Source organism: Vombatus ursinus, unplaced genomic scaffold (assembly GCF_900497805.2).
Source record: "Vombatus ursinus unplaced genomic scaffold, bare-nosed wombat genome assembly UNPS02014784.1, whole genome shotgun sequence".
In the NCBI taxonomy this organism is placed as follows: Eukaryota; Metazoa; Chordata; class Mammalia; order Diprotodontia; family Vombatidae; genus Vombatus; species Vombatus ursinus.
This window is the reverse complement of record NW_020954562.1, coordinates 27,767,443-27,780,682: the sequence shown is the minus strand read 5'-3', so window position 1 is coordinate 27,780,682 and position 13,240 is coordinate 27,767,443.

Genomic DNA, 13,240 nt, shown 5'->3' with positions numbered 1-13,240 from the left:
TTCTGGGACCATTTGTACCCCTTTTCCATTTGGCCTACTCACTTTTTAAGTGTGTATGTCTTTTGTCAGTTGGGCCTGTTTTGCTTTTTAAGGAGCTCTTCTCTTCATTGGATTTTTGTGCCTCTTTTATCATTTGGGCTATTCTGTTTTTTTAAGATGTTATTTTCTTCAGTATTTTTTGTGTCTCCTTGATCAAACTGTTGACTCTTTTTTCATGATTTTCTTCCATCATTTTCACCTCTTTTCTCACCTTTCCTCTATATCTCTTATCTGATTTTGAAAATCCTTTTTGAGCTCTTCCAGGAATTCTTTTCTGGCCTGAAAATAATTCACATTTTTTATTTGAGCTTTGGATGCAGCAGTTTTAACTCTGTTGTCTTCTTCTGAGTTTGTGTTTTGTTCTTACCTGTCACTATAGTAACTTTCTATTGTCAGGTACTTATTGTTGTTGTTGTTATTGTTGTATGCTAATTATTCCAGCACATTTCTTGATTTTTAACTCTTATGTTAAAGTGGGACTCTATTACTGGGCTAGAAAGGACACTATTCCAATCTTCAGGCCTTTCTTTTTGCTGCTTTCAGAACTAGCTCTGGGAATCATGGCTTTCAGGTAGTCTAATAATTTTTAAATTATCTCTCCTGGATCTATTTTCCAGGTCAGTTGTTTTTCCAATGAGGTGTTTTACATTGTCTTCCATTTTTTCATTCATTTGGTTTTGTTTTATTGTTTCTTGAGTTCTCATAAAGTCATTAGCTTCCATTTGCTCCATTCTAATTTTTAAGGTATTATTTTCTTCAGTGAGCTTTTGGACCTCCTTTTCCATTTAGATAATTCTTCTTTTTAAGGAATTCTTCTCCTCATTGACTTTTTTGGACCTCTTTTATCATTTGGCCTATTCTGTCTTTTAAGGTGTTATTTTCTTCAGTATTTTTTTGTGTCTCCTTTACCAAGCTATTGACTCTTTTCTCATTTTTTTTTTTTGCATCACTCTCATTTCTCTTCCCAATTTTTCCTCTACTTCTCTTACTTGATTTTCAAAATCCTTTTTGAGGTCTTTCATGGCCTGAGACCAATTCATATTTTTTTTGGAGGCTTTTGATGTAGGAGCTTTGATTTTGTTGTCTTCTTCTAAGTGTTTGTTTTTTATCTTCCTTGTCATCATAGTAACTTTCTATAGTCAGAAGTTTTCTTTTCATTGTTTGCTCATTTTCCTAGCCTATTATTTGACTTTTAACTTTTTACTAAAGTAGGGTTCTGCTTCTGTGGTGGAGGGTATACTGTCCCAGGTTTCAGGGCTTTTATGCAGCTGTTTTCAGAGATAGTTCAAGAGACCTGTAAGTTTTCATTTCTTTCAAGGTAGTATGATCTAAGGAAAGGTGTTTACTACTCTCCTGGCCTGTTCTCTGGTCTGTGAGTGGCAGACCTAGAACTTTTCTGCCCTAGAAGTGTGAGGATGGTCTTACTCCACTGCAGTTTCAAGTTCCAGTGTGCTAGGACTCCTCCTTGCCCTGGAACTGCCGCCCAGGATTGTGACCTGGATCTGAGTATGGGTAAAGCAACAGTCTTGTCTCAGTGCTAGCAAAAAGACCCCTGTAATCTCCTTCTGACAAGAAGTTCGACCCCTTACCATCTGAGAGTTCTAGAATCAGCCATTGCTACTGCCACTACTGATTCAATCACTCCCAAAGCGTGCTCCTGGTTTGCTTGGGCCTGGTCTCTGCTGGCATGGCCTGCACTGGACTGCATTCCTCTGTCACCCAGGTGTAACACACCTTTCCTGCTGACATACCAAATTTTCTTTGGCATCTGTGCGCTGAGGGGTCTGGAAACCGCCACTGCTGCCAGCAATTCAGTGCCTCTGAGATCTACTTCCGGTTTGCTGGGTCCTGGTCTCCACTGGTCTGTGCTCCTCTTTCACCCTGATGCAATAGACCTTTCCTCTCCACCTTCCAAGTTGGCTTGGGCTGGAAATTTGTGGGTTCTTCTGCTGAAATTTGTGGGTTCTTCTGCTCTGGAACTTGTTTAGAGTCATTTTTAAAGGTATTTGGAGGGGTTTGGGGGAGAGTTTAGGCAAATCCCAGCCTATATGTCGCATCTTAGCTCTACCTCCGGTTAGTGAACATGTAGCAGAAGAAATGGTGTTTACAAAAAGCCCACACATCATTATTAGCCAGATGCAGGCTCAGACACTTACTGAGCTTTGTGACTCTGGACAAGTCACTTAACTTCTCTGCCTCAGTTTCTTCATCTGTAGAACAGGAGAGTTAGACTTGATGGCCACTAAATCTATCATACTCTAATTTTATGATTTCTGGTTTATTCAGTTCTTTTTCTTGACCTGCTGTTGACTTTGTTTCTGATCAGTATTTTATTATTAAACAAGGTTGCTTATGTTTTTGCCCACTTAATGGGCTCATGGCTCAAAAAGAACTTATTGCTTGGTGGCCAACCACCAGTAATGAATCTGAACTTGAGGTAGAATCACTTTTAGACAATAGCTCTATCATCTGTAGTCAACAGTGTACTTGAAGCCTTTCCAAATTGGAAGAATCCCAAGAGTGCTTTCTCTTTACTTTTGTGGACTTTGAGAATGCCTTAGTTTCATCAGAGTCATTTTTTTTTTTGGAGTTTCCAGAAGAGTAGGTAGGTACTTTTTAGGGGTTTTATGGGATAATATGAACAAGACTCATATAAAATGATAATTTTATGATTATGACTTTTTATGACTTTATGATTTTATAATGATGATGATAATAATAATAATAAATGCATATAGTGCTTTACGATTTTTTTCAAACCTTATTTGAATATTGTACTTTGCCAATATTATTTTATACTCACATCAACCCTGGTAGATACTATTATCATCCCCATTTTAGAGATGAAGAAACAGAGACAGACAGAGGACAAGTGATTTGCCCAGGGTCATAAAGCTAGTGAGTGTCTGAGTGCCGCATTTGAGATCAGGTTTTCCTAACTCCAGGTTCAATGCATTATCTCCTGAGCCAAATAGTTGCCTATACCCACACCAATGAAATCATGGTTCCACCAACATTCTTGCTTTTTAGAACCTCCTTGTGATAGTGAGTAATTATAAAGTGAGGCACAAATACCAGTCATTTCTGCTATTCTTTAGTTCAAGGTTTGACACTGGTTCTAGAGAAGGTTGGGTGCGGGGAGGGAAGATTGATAGTATTGACTAATAATAAGTTGTATTACTATGGCTTTAGCACATCCTTTCTTCAAAGATAGCTCTGATGAGAGAATTGTTAGGACATCCATCCAGTTTTTGTTTAAAAATAAAAGCAGAAGTCTTTAACTGGGAACAATAATTTAACCTTTACATTCTTTTTTATTATAATGAAAATAATATTTCCTAGTGACAGATCTTGTAATTGTCTTATATTCTGGGACCCTCATGTCTTAAAATCTGTAATCATAGATAAGCTCTTTTCCAGAATAGGCAGGTAATTTATTGTTATATAAAGTATTTCTATACCCCTGCCTACAGTAGCCAAACCATATTTGTAAAATAAGCACTTGCTGAGGAGACTGCCACTTTGTCCATTGTTAAATTATCAATTTATGATGAGGAAGAAGGAGAAACCACACATAACACTATAATGAACGACATCAGGCAAGGTTGCTGTGGGAACCTTAACTCTCAATTCAGCTTTTATAAATTAAAAATCTCAAATGTAATTGAATTTCTTTTTATTTAATTTCCCCCCACCCTCTTTCTTTAGTTAGGAAAAATGTGTCAGTATAGTTATAATCTATGTGTCAATCCTGTTTATATTTTTCATGGGTATTGCATCATGGGTAAGGAGAAGCTCATACCAAGCTCTAGACTATCTCAAGTGTGCAAAATAACTCTCATGGAAATATTACTATTTGGTGAGGATCCTTTGGGTGCTATAATGGGTAGACCTGATTCCAGATAGTTCCATATTAGTTTCATTACTGAAACATTTAATAGCAGATGTGGTTGTATGGTACTGGAGAGACTTCTTTTGTTTGTTTCCAAATTGTGAAGGATTCTTTTGAGGTCTATGGAAGAAGAAAAAAAGTCTGATTGACATGTCTGAACCCTCTGATATTCAGTGATCAAACTCTAGCACAACGTTATACCATCTAAATTAGTTCTGTTAAGGACTGAGATGTCAGAAGCCATTTAGCAGCAGACCCAGAACCCAGGAGGAAATTCCCTTCATTCCTTTCCCCACTTTACCAGCTATAACACAGACCGTAGCTCATCTGACTCTTTTTCCTCAATCTATTCTTGTTGTGTTTCTACTTCCCTGTAAAGACATACCATAAAAGTACACATATGCACACATGTGCCCAGATGACTATACACATAGAGACAGACATATATATGTATATATACACACATATATTATATATGCCCATCTGTCTATATACATGCGTGTACATACAGATATGCTCACATACCTATGCACATACATGTGTACATATATGCACACACACACATATACATATGAGTATATACACACATACAAAATCAGACTTTAAGAATTCCTAAATTGAGATTCTGTCACTTCATAATGTTTGTTGGTCATTTTACATTTCAGCTTTTTGAGGGGTATATCCTTTCTTTTAAAATATACCCAAATACCCATGAAGTATGTAAATGGTTAATAAAATCTCATTGACTGATAATTATTCAAATGTAATTGCCAGAAAAGCTCTTTATCTGTAGAAACCACTGTGTCATTCAGTAGAATTGATAAGGGCTTCTAACATTTGATAGAAATTCCATGATTTTTTTTTATTGCTTTGATTATTGAGACTCCCAAATCTTGATCAGGCAAAAGTCAATTTGATAAGAATCACTAGAGAACAGAACTGCTATATGATTACTTACTGTATTATATAAGAATATTTTGTAGGCCTTAGCGAGTCAAGGTGCTGACATTGAGTTGGTTTATTAGTAAGCAGGCTTTCTTACCAGTTCCATCAGTAAAGCCAGGAAAGTCTTCTTTCCATCCTTGAAAAGGAGGAAATGGAATACCCCGTTGAATCCAGAGATAAAATGTCACCTGTTCCTCTACCTTTCAGATAACAATAGGTGTTACAAAATGCTTCCAAATTGATTGTAGACTTTTAATAGAGAAGGCTGTTGTGTATTTCAGCTGAAAACCGTTTTACTACCATTATGTCTAGTTGTAGACTAGTTCATTTGTTTAGCTATTTCAGTGATGCTCTTTTCATGTTAAGTCCTTGTTAAAAGGCATAGTACTTTTAGAAGGTAGCGTTTGCTCGGATTCAATTACTTGCAGGGATCGATCTCAAGTCTAGCTACACATCCAGCGGGCTCTGTGATTTCCAGTAATTTGAGTTTCATAGATTTACTTCTGTGTTCATCTCTCATGAAAGGCATTTATATTTATTGATCCCTTTTTTCACTTGGTATGGAGCTTGTTTTATTTCCTCTTTTTCTCCTTGGAGCTGTGTTAGTGCAAGGGTTTGGTTTGCTTTTATGAATACCTAGACAAGTCATCAGAAACTGTCTGATTAAAAACTCTGTCAGGAGAGTTTCATTAAATTTTAATTGTCATGACTACTGAAATGTGTATTTGCTTCCTTTTGAGTCTATACTATCATGGCTAGATTGATGATAATAAATCAGTTTTTCAAAATCGATCCTGACTGTTTTCTAAGGTTTTTTTAAAAAATGCATTCTGGGAATATCTTACTTGCTCAGGGGGCCATATTTAGGGTTCTCTCTATATAAGTAAGCTTGATGTCTTAGCATAGGTAACTTCCTCGTTATAAAAATGGTCTTTCTGATCATTTTTCAGGACCATTACTTTCTGAAAATTGCCTCAACATCATTTTAAAGCTTCTAATGTGGCCGTGCCCATATGAATAATTAGTTCAACCATTCAGATGGAATTGACTGATGGTTTAATTTAAACTGGCTATTTGATTCTGTTGACTGGCTAATCAAGCTGATTATATGTGTAGACAGTCCATGTACAATCCCTGGAATATTCCCATGTGAAGACTCTTAATAAATATTTGGTGAGGGTGGTATTCTTATTTTTACTCTTCCTTACATGCCAATAAAATAAGTAGCAGAATGATCCCCATTCCATGATTGATTCAATAAATTTAATTTCACCAAAAAGTTAATGAGTGCTTATACTATGTAGAGCACCATGCTAGTAATTGGAAAGATAAAAAGTTTACACAAGATGGACACTTGATCTCCATAAAGCTTGGAGTTTTGTATGTTTCAAGAGTTCAAGAATCTATTATTTCATCACTGTGCATTCTCTCCTGATACAGATCTCAACCTCAGATTGTGTCTTAAAAAAAAAGAGCTACTAGCCAGCCCTCTGATAATAAGTATCTCTAAACATAGCCAAGCTGACCCTTAACTGACAGACACATATTAAAGCCTTTGGAAAATGGTATGAACTGAAAGCATGTTTCCTTGGCATATTATGGCATGTGGGTGATCCTGAGTTCTTATTTGGACCAGACAAAAGAAGGTAAGAAGAAATTATCATAGAGAAGTACAATTAAGTGAGTAGGTGTTAATTCTGAGATGGGAAGAGGGAGGAAGGGTGTCTGAGCTGAAGGGTTTGGCAATGGAGGATTTCCTCAAGCAAAATCAACTTGAGGTAGCTACAGTGGATCACAAAAAGTGAAGCTGGACAAGACTTGAGTCTTGAATGCGAGGGAGAAGGAAATAGAAGAAACTGGGACCAGATTATTGCAAGAAATACAGATGGTAGAGGTGATTTATGAAGAATGAACTATAACAGGATTTGTTTGTTAGAGAAAAAGAAACCACAAACAATAATTGAATGAGAGAGATGAACTTGTACATAAAAATAAAAGAGGGCAGCAGAATGAATCAGAATGTATAACAATAATCTGCTGTATACAGGAGATGTAAGAACCACCCTTGAACATAAAGATTCGTACTGAGCTAAAACGAGAATTTGTGTAGAGTTTATTATGCTTCAACTGATAAAGCAAGAGTGGTAATCTTGAACTCATGTAAAGCAACAGTAATAGATCAAGAAAAATTGATGTACTTTTCTAAGGGGTTTCATGTTAGGGATATATAGTGAAAACAACACTAGATTTTGAATTAATTGAACCAGGTTTGTGTCTAGGCCCTGAATTATGTGATCATAGGCAAATCACTTAACTTTTCTAAGCCTCAAAATTCTGATTTGTAAAATGGGATAATGATATTAGCAATCTCAATATACATATATATATATGTATTATATATAGAGTTGTGCTGATAAATGCACTCTTTAAATGTGAACTATTATTTCTATTATTTATTCTATTTCAGCAATCTTAATAACAATTGGTCACTTAGAAAGACCAGTGCCAATGGTAACTTTGGGTAAATTGCAAAAGAAACAAATAAACCGACTGGTGGAATAGGAATCTGAATAATATGTAGAAGTTTGTAATCAAAGACCGTTTGTCTATCTGTATGTCATGGAGCCCTTTAATCCAGTGGAGCCCTTTTCTGGAGTGGATAAAATATGTCAATAGTATAGTTGCATGTTTAGGAGAGCATGGGTTCTCATTGTAAAAAGTTAACCATTGTAGACATAGAACATCTTGAAAGATCATATTTTTGGGCATAATTCATTACTGATAATTCTTCTTTTAAAAACTATTTAAATTGTACACCATCAACTGGATTCCATGTGCCAATTCTTGCATGTTTCTTACAATCAATTGTTCTTTTAAAAACTATTTAAATTGTACACCATCAACTGGATTCCATGTGCCAATTCTTGCATTTTTCTTACATATCAATCATCTTACCAGCTCTAGTAATTCAAGAAGTATTTATTATATACTTATTACATGTGAAGTATTATTATATGTGCTGACATCCTTAGCACATGGGTAGACATGGCATAGCTACTTTCTTTCAAGCACCTGACAATGAAATGGTAGGGAAGATAAATACACAAATAGTGATAATATAACAGGGAGATAAACTGAATCAACTCTAAAAGCCCTGTTCTTCCCCACTCCTACTCTACTATATAACAAAAGGCCAAGAGCATAGATTTTTTGAGATATCTTATACTTATTTTGTTTTATGCCTAGATTGTCTTTTCATTAAAGAAACCAATGTTTTTTATCTGACTTAACCAAAAATATACATTGACCTCTTTGACCTTAGTCATATCTGTAATGTGAAACCATGAGCCCCTTTCTTGTATATATAGAGAAACTGAGTCTCAGAAAGATATCCAGTGGTACAATGGTAAGTGGCAAAGCCTGGACTTGAACACAAGATTGTTTACTTTGTATTATCTATTTTGACTAAGTAAAGAGAAACCCAGAAAACGACACAGTTCAACACATTCAAATCAATTCAGTTCAATTATTGTCTAAATCATAGTGGTGAACATATTTGGTCCTGTTTTGTGCCCAACTTGACATTAATAACGAAAGACTTAGCAAGCCAAATTATCCCTGTCTTATTCATACACACACATACACAGACACACACACGCACATACATAAAAACACACATATTCCATTCTACTCAATAAGTTAATGCTAACCTCAACATTGCTGTAGATTATTCTAATAAAAATATTTTTCATAGATAGAAAAGTAGACATGTAGTTCAGTATTTACTGAGATTTTCTTGGTTGCCATTTTTAGACAATAATAAGGACTAAGAACTTTCCCCTCATACCTCTCACTCTTTCAAATGCCTTAAGAATCAGTTTCAAAAATGTGTTATTGCTAGTCTTAAATCCCATTTTGGATACTTGATCTAGACTAGCCACTCTTTCCATCTTTGTTTTCTTCACTGTCATTTATACTTCCTCTTGAAATGCATCCAGGGTGTCTTTGCTGTCCTTGATAGTGGAAAAAAAAGTGTTATAATTTTTTTTTTTACAGACAGATCCTTTCCATTTTTCATCTTTGTTGTTCTTCCTATTCTGTCCTTAAATGCCATTGAAATTACATTGTTTAGTTAGATATCTTGCCAAAATTCCTTTAAACTTTACCTTCCCTTCATTACTTCTTAGTATTTTATGAAATTATACTGCTCATAATTTCCAGTCATCTTTCTCAGTAAGATTTTTACAAAACAATAGTATATAAGAAGGGCAATTTGACATTTTTAAAAATACCCAGAAAACAGAAGGAAAGCTCAGGAAGCAGGAAAGTTTTGGAAATAGTTAGCATTAATGTAGAATCTTCTTTGTGGTCTGCTGTATATATGAAAAAAAAGTTTTGGGTGTTTAAATTCAAAATAAAGGAAAAGGTACAATGAATTCATATTGTAAGCCAGTATTGCCTGTTGTTTTCTTAAATCTCTACTTGTCAAGGAGATTAAATTTTTGCTGCTTGATGTTCTTTCTAGGTCCGTTTGATGTCCTGGCAACTTATTTACAGCAGTTAAAATTATTTTAAAAGTCATTATACGGGTAGCTTGGTGGAGCAGTGGGTAGAGCTTTGGTCTTAGAGTCAGGAGGACCGGGGTTCAAATCCATACACTTGACACTTACTATCTGGGCAAGTCACTTAACCCTGATAGCTTCACCAACAAAAAAAAAAAAAAAAAGCAAAAAAAGTCATTATAATTGGTATTGCTGTCCTTTCTTCTCAAATTTTTCTATTTTTTGGCTTCAATAACTTATTTAAATAAGTCAGGTTGGAGTTATTTTTATTTTGTTGTAATAAGTTTCTAACCTTTGGTCTAACAGGTGTAAACTGACAATTGATTTAGAAAAGATTTAAAAAGGACTTTCATATCAGTAACAAATTGTTTGCTGTCCATTAAGGTAGACTCAATCAATCCTTTTTTGGGTGGATGTTATTTGGTACCCAGGATATATAGGTTCTCCTACTTCTTTTCTTATATAAAGTGGTCATAATCGACAGAAGTGAGGTGTCTGCATATTATATAAATCTTTGGCCTCTCTCATTCCTTAAGCTTAAGTGTTTCACTACTTTCACGAAGGAAGTCCAGTGCAGAATGAAAGTCAAAGAGGGATTCTCTATATATAGTGTGGTTATTTCATTGCTCCTTTACATAGAAGACATCATACTAATTGCAACAACTACTGCAAAATAGCAAAACATAAATGAGATACATAATCACTCCAAAAGAGCTTGGCTTTGCTATTCCCCTGAAGAAGCCAAGTGGATATAGAATGCTTATTGAAAAGACTGTGACAAGCAGCGGGATGTCAACCTGTAGAGTTCATCCAATTTAATTGTGTGTTCATCTGGGACAGATACTGCAAGTGAAAATGAGCTAGGCCTAGAACTGAACAGGAAGAGGAGAGTGGGTTGGATTGATTTTGAGAAATTGTGCGGTGCTTTTAATGACCCCAAACTTCTCCCTGAAATAGAGTTCTGTATGTTAAGACTAATATTCTACCAGGGATATTTTATGACTTAAAATCTTGGAAAAATATAGTTTCTGAAGAACTGAAGTTGAAGATCACCCAGAGGGCAATGGAGAGGTTCATGGTAGGCAGGCATGAGTGGGTTCTAATGCAATACAAGGAAAGAATTATGCTGAATAAGAGCTTTAAAGTATGTGATCAGAGAAATGTATGATCCAAAAAGATGACTCAGTAACATAAAAGGTGGGAAAGGACAGCATCCTCCATCAGTATCCATACACTATCAAGAGAATGCAAGGATGATCCACATCACCTTGGGTGAACCCCTAGTGGTAAAATTTGTAGGAATATACAGATGACAGTTACATAATACAGTCAGGCTTGGGTAGAGCCGTGGTCTGTATTATTGCAAGGGATTGGTCACATCACTGAGACCATGCATAGATTGTAGTAAAGTTGTCATGTAAAAAGACTATGTACCCAAATGTTTTCACAGCTTTTCACCCCTGGATGAAGCATACTGGTCAACTGACCTGTTTGTGAATGATCCTAGTTATTGAAGCCCTGAATGCATTTTTCATCAATGAAAGTTTGATGTATCAATAGTAAAATATTGACACTCTCAGACTTGAAACCACAGCGCCTAACTGCCAACATGGGAATCCTGATCTTTTTGATTCTGTGATCTCTAATGAATTTTCAGGTTCCTTCATATAGGTCTATAAATTTGTAAATGAAGTCTTTCCTTTTACAATTCAGAAAACAATTTTGTTCTTGTCTTCTTGCCTGAGTGTCCATTTTAGGAAGGTTGCTGCGCACATTAAGGTAAGATAACTACCTATGATAAACTGGTGTTGACTTCTTCTTTAGCTCTATATAGTGTTTCAGCTTGCCGAAAAGATATTAATAAAGATCCTTCTTTAGAACTAGCCCATAATTCTAATGGAAGATTTAAAATCACCCTTCATGTAAAGCTGAGAAGTACTGAATATTGCAGAGCTCCCTCAATGAAAAAAAAAATCTATAGGGCTTCTGCTATGTGCAAGGTAATTTGCTAGGCACTGTGGAGGATATAAAGACTTCTAGGAAGGAAGGAAATAAGTATTTATATTGTCTCATTTTGGAGAAGGAAATGTCAAACACTACAGTATCTTTGCCAAGAAAACCTCAAATGGGGACACAAAGTATTGGACGTAACTAAATGACTAAACAACAACAACAACAACAAATTTTCTCATTTGATTCTCATAACAACCCTGGGAAGTGGTTAACATTATAATTCCCATTTTATAGTTGAAGAAACTGAGGCAGATAGAAATTAAGTGACTTGACCAGGGTTATACATCTATTAAGTGTCAGAAACTGGATTTGAATTTAGGTCTTCCTGACTCCAAGCCCAGAACTTTAGCCTCTGCCTTTGCAGGATGCTTCCCTGACCACTGATGATTTATGATCTCAGAGAGAAGAATGCTTTAGGTTTAGTTGATAAAGAACCAAACCCAACAGTCTAGAAAACCAACTGAGGTCAAATCCAATCTCAGACACTCACTAACTGTGTGACCCTGGGCAAGTGATTTTTTCTTTTAGTTCCCCAGGCAACTTTATTTATTTTTTTTTGGCAACTTTCTTAAGAATATAAATTGCTCAGGAAGTGGTAGAAGTTCCTCACCCAGCGCTCTCTAGACTGCTAAGATCATGATTCTAATGCTTCTGCTCAGCTCATCACCCAGAAAGATGAGAAGGCACCTCCTGCCCTCCCCCCTCTCCAGCTTCCCCACTTCTTGGCAGAGCTGGGAGGACAATGGGTATGAACATTAGACACTTAAATGTCTTTGACACATTCCTAGCTTTGCTGAATTTTCCTTCCATTCTTTTCTTTATTTGGTCATTTCTTCAATATCTGCTCCCTCCCCACTTCAGGGATCACCACAAGGGATTTCTTTCTTTTCCCTTTTTCTAATTTTTGAAAGTATATTTATCACATTTCTAGCTCTTCTGAGATGATGAGGAGAGAGACAGGGCTTAACCATAACTTCTTAACCCACACATTTTCCAAAAATCGTCTATAAGTTTTACAGAGATAACATGGGATTATGAATTATGTAAATCTCCCTGTATGGGGAAATGCTATCAATTTGTGAGGTGATGTTGACAAAGAACATTGTTTTGATACTGAGGTTTTCGAGGACACATTGTAATCACTTCATTTCGTCAATAAACTACTGTGTAAGAGGCATTATGGAATTTTAAAAGGTGGGTGACCCTGAAAAACTTCCTTCAATCATGAGAGACAATTTTTGCTTAAAATAAAATATCTTGTTGTTAAAGTGTTTTACTAAGTTTTATTCTTTCATGTCACTTTGCAGAATCGTTATTGCTTGCTAGGTAATGATCATAATAATAGTACTTTGTCTACTATTTTCAAAATTCCAAATATTTTCCATACTACATCACATTTTAATTTACTTTCCTTTAATAAACTTTTCTGAGTTCTTAATAATGGCTGTTTCCTAAGAGAATAGAAATTTTATTTGCTCTCATTAGAGATATTAGTGGCATTTGTTTTTGTAGTTGCTGCAAACTATATATGTATATTAATCTCTTAAATTGAAGTTTATGGGTGGGTTGTGTCTGTTCAAAGAACAACAACAAAAGCAATAAAAACCCATACCCAAGGTATACAGTATTCATTTGTGGGTCACAAAGACATATGACAGGGAATTTTAACATAAGGCCCATGAACTTCAGGGCAGCTAGGTGGTTCGGTGCATGCATTGCCAGGCCTGGAGTCAGGAAGACTTGAGTTCAAATGTGACCTGAGAAACTTACAAGTTAGGTGACCCTAACC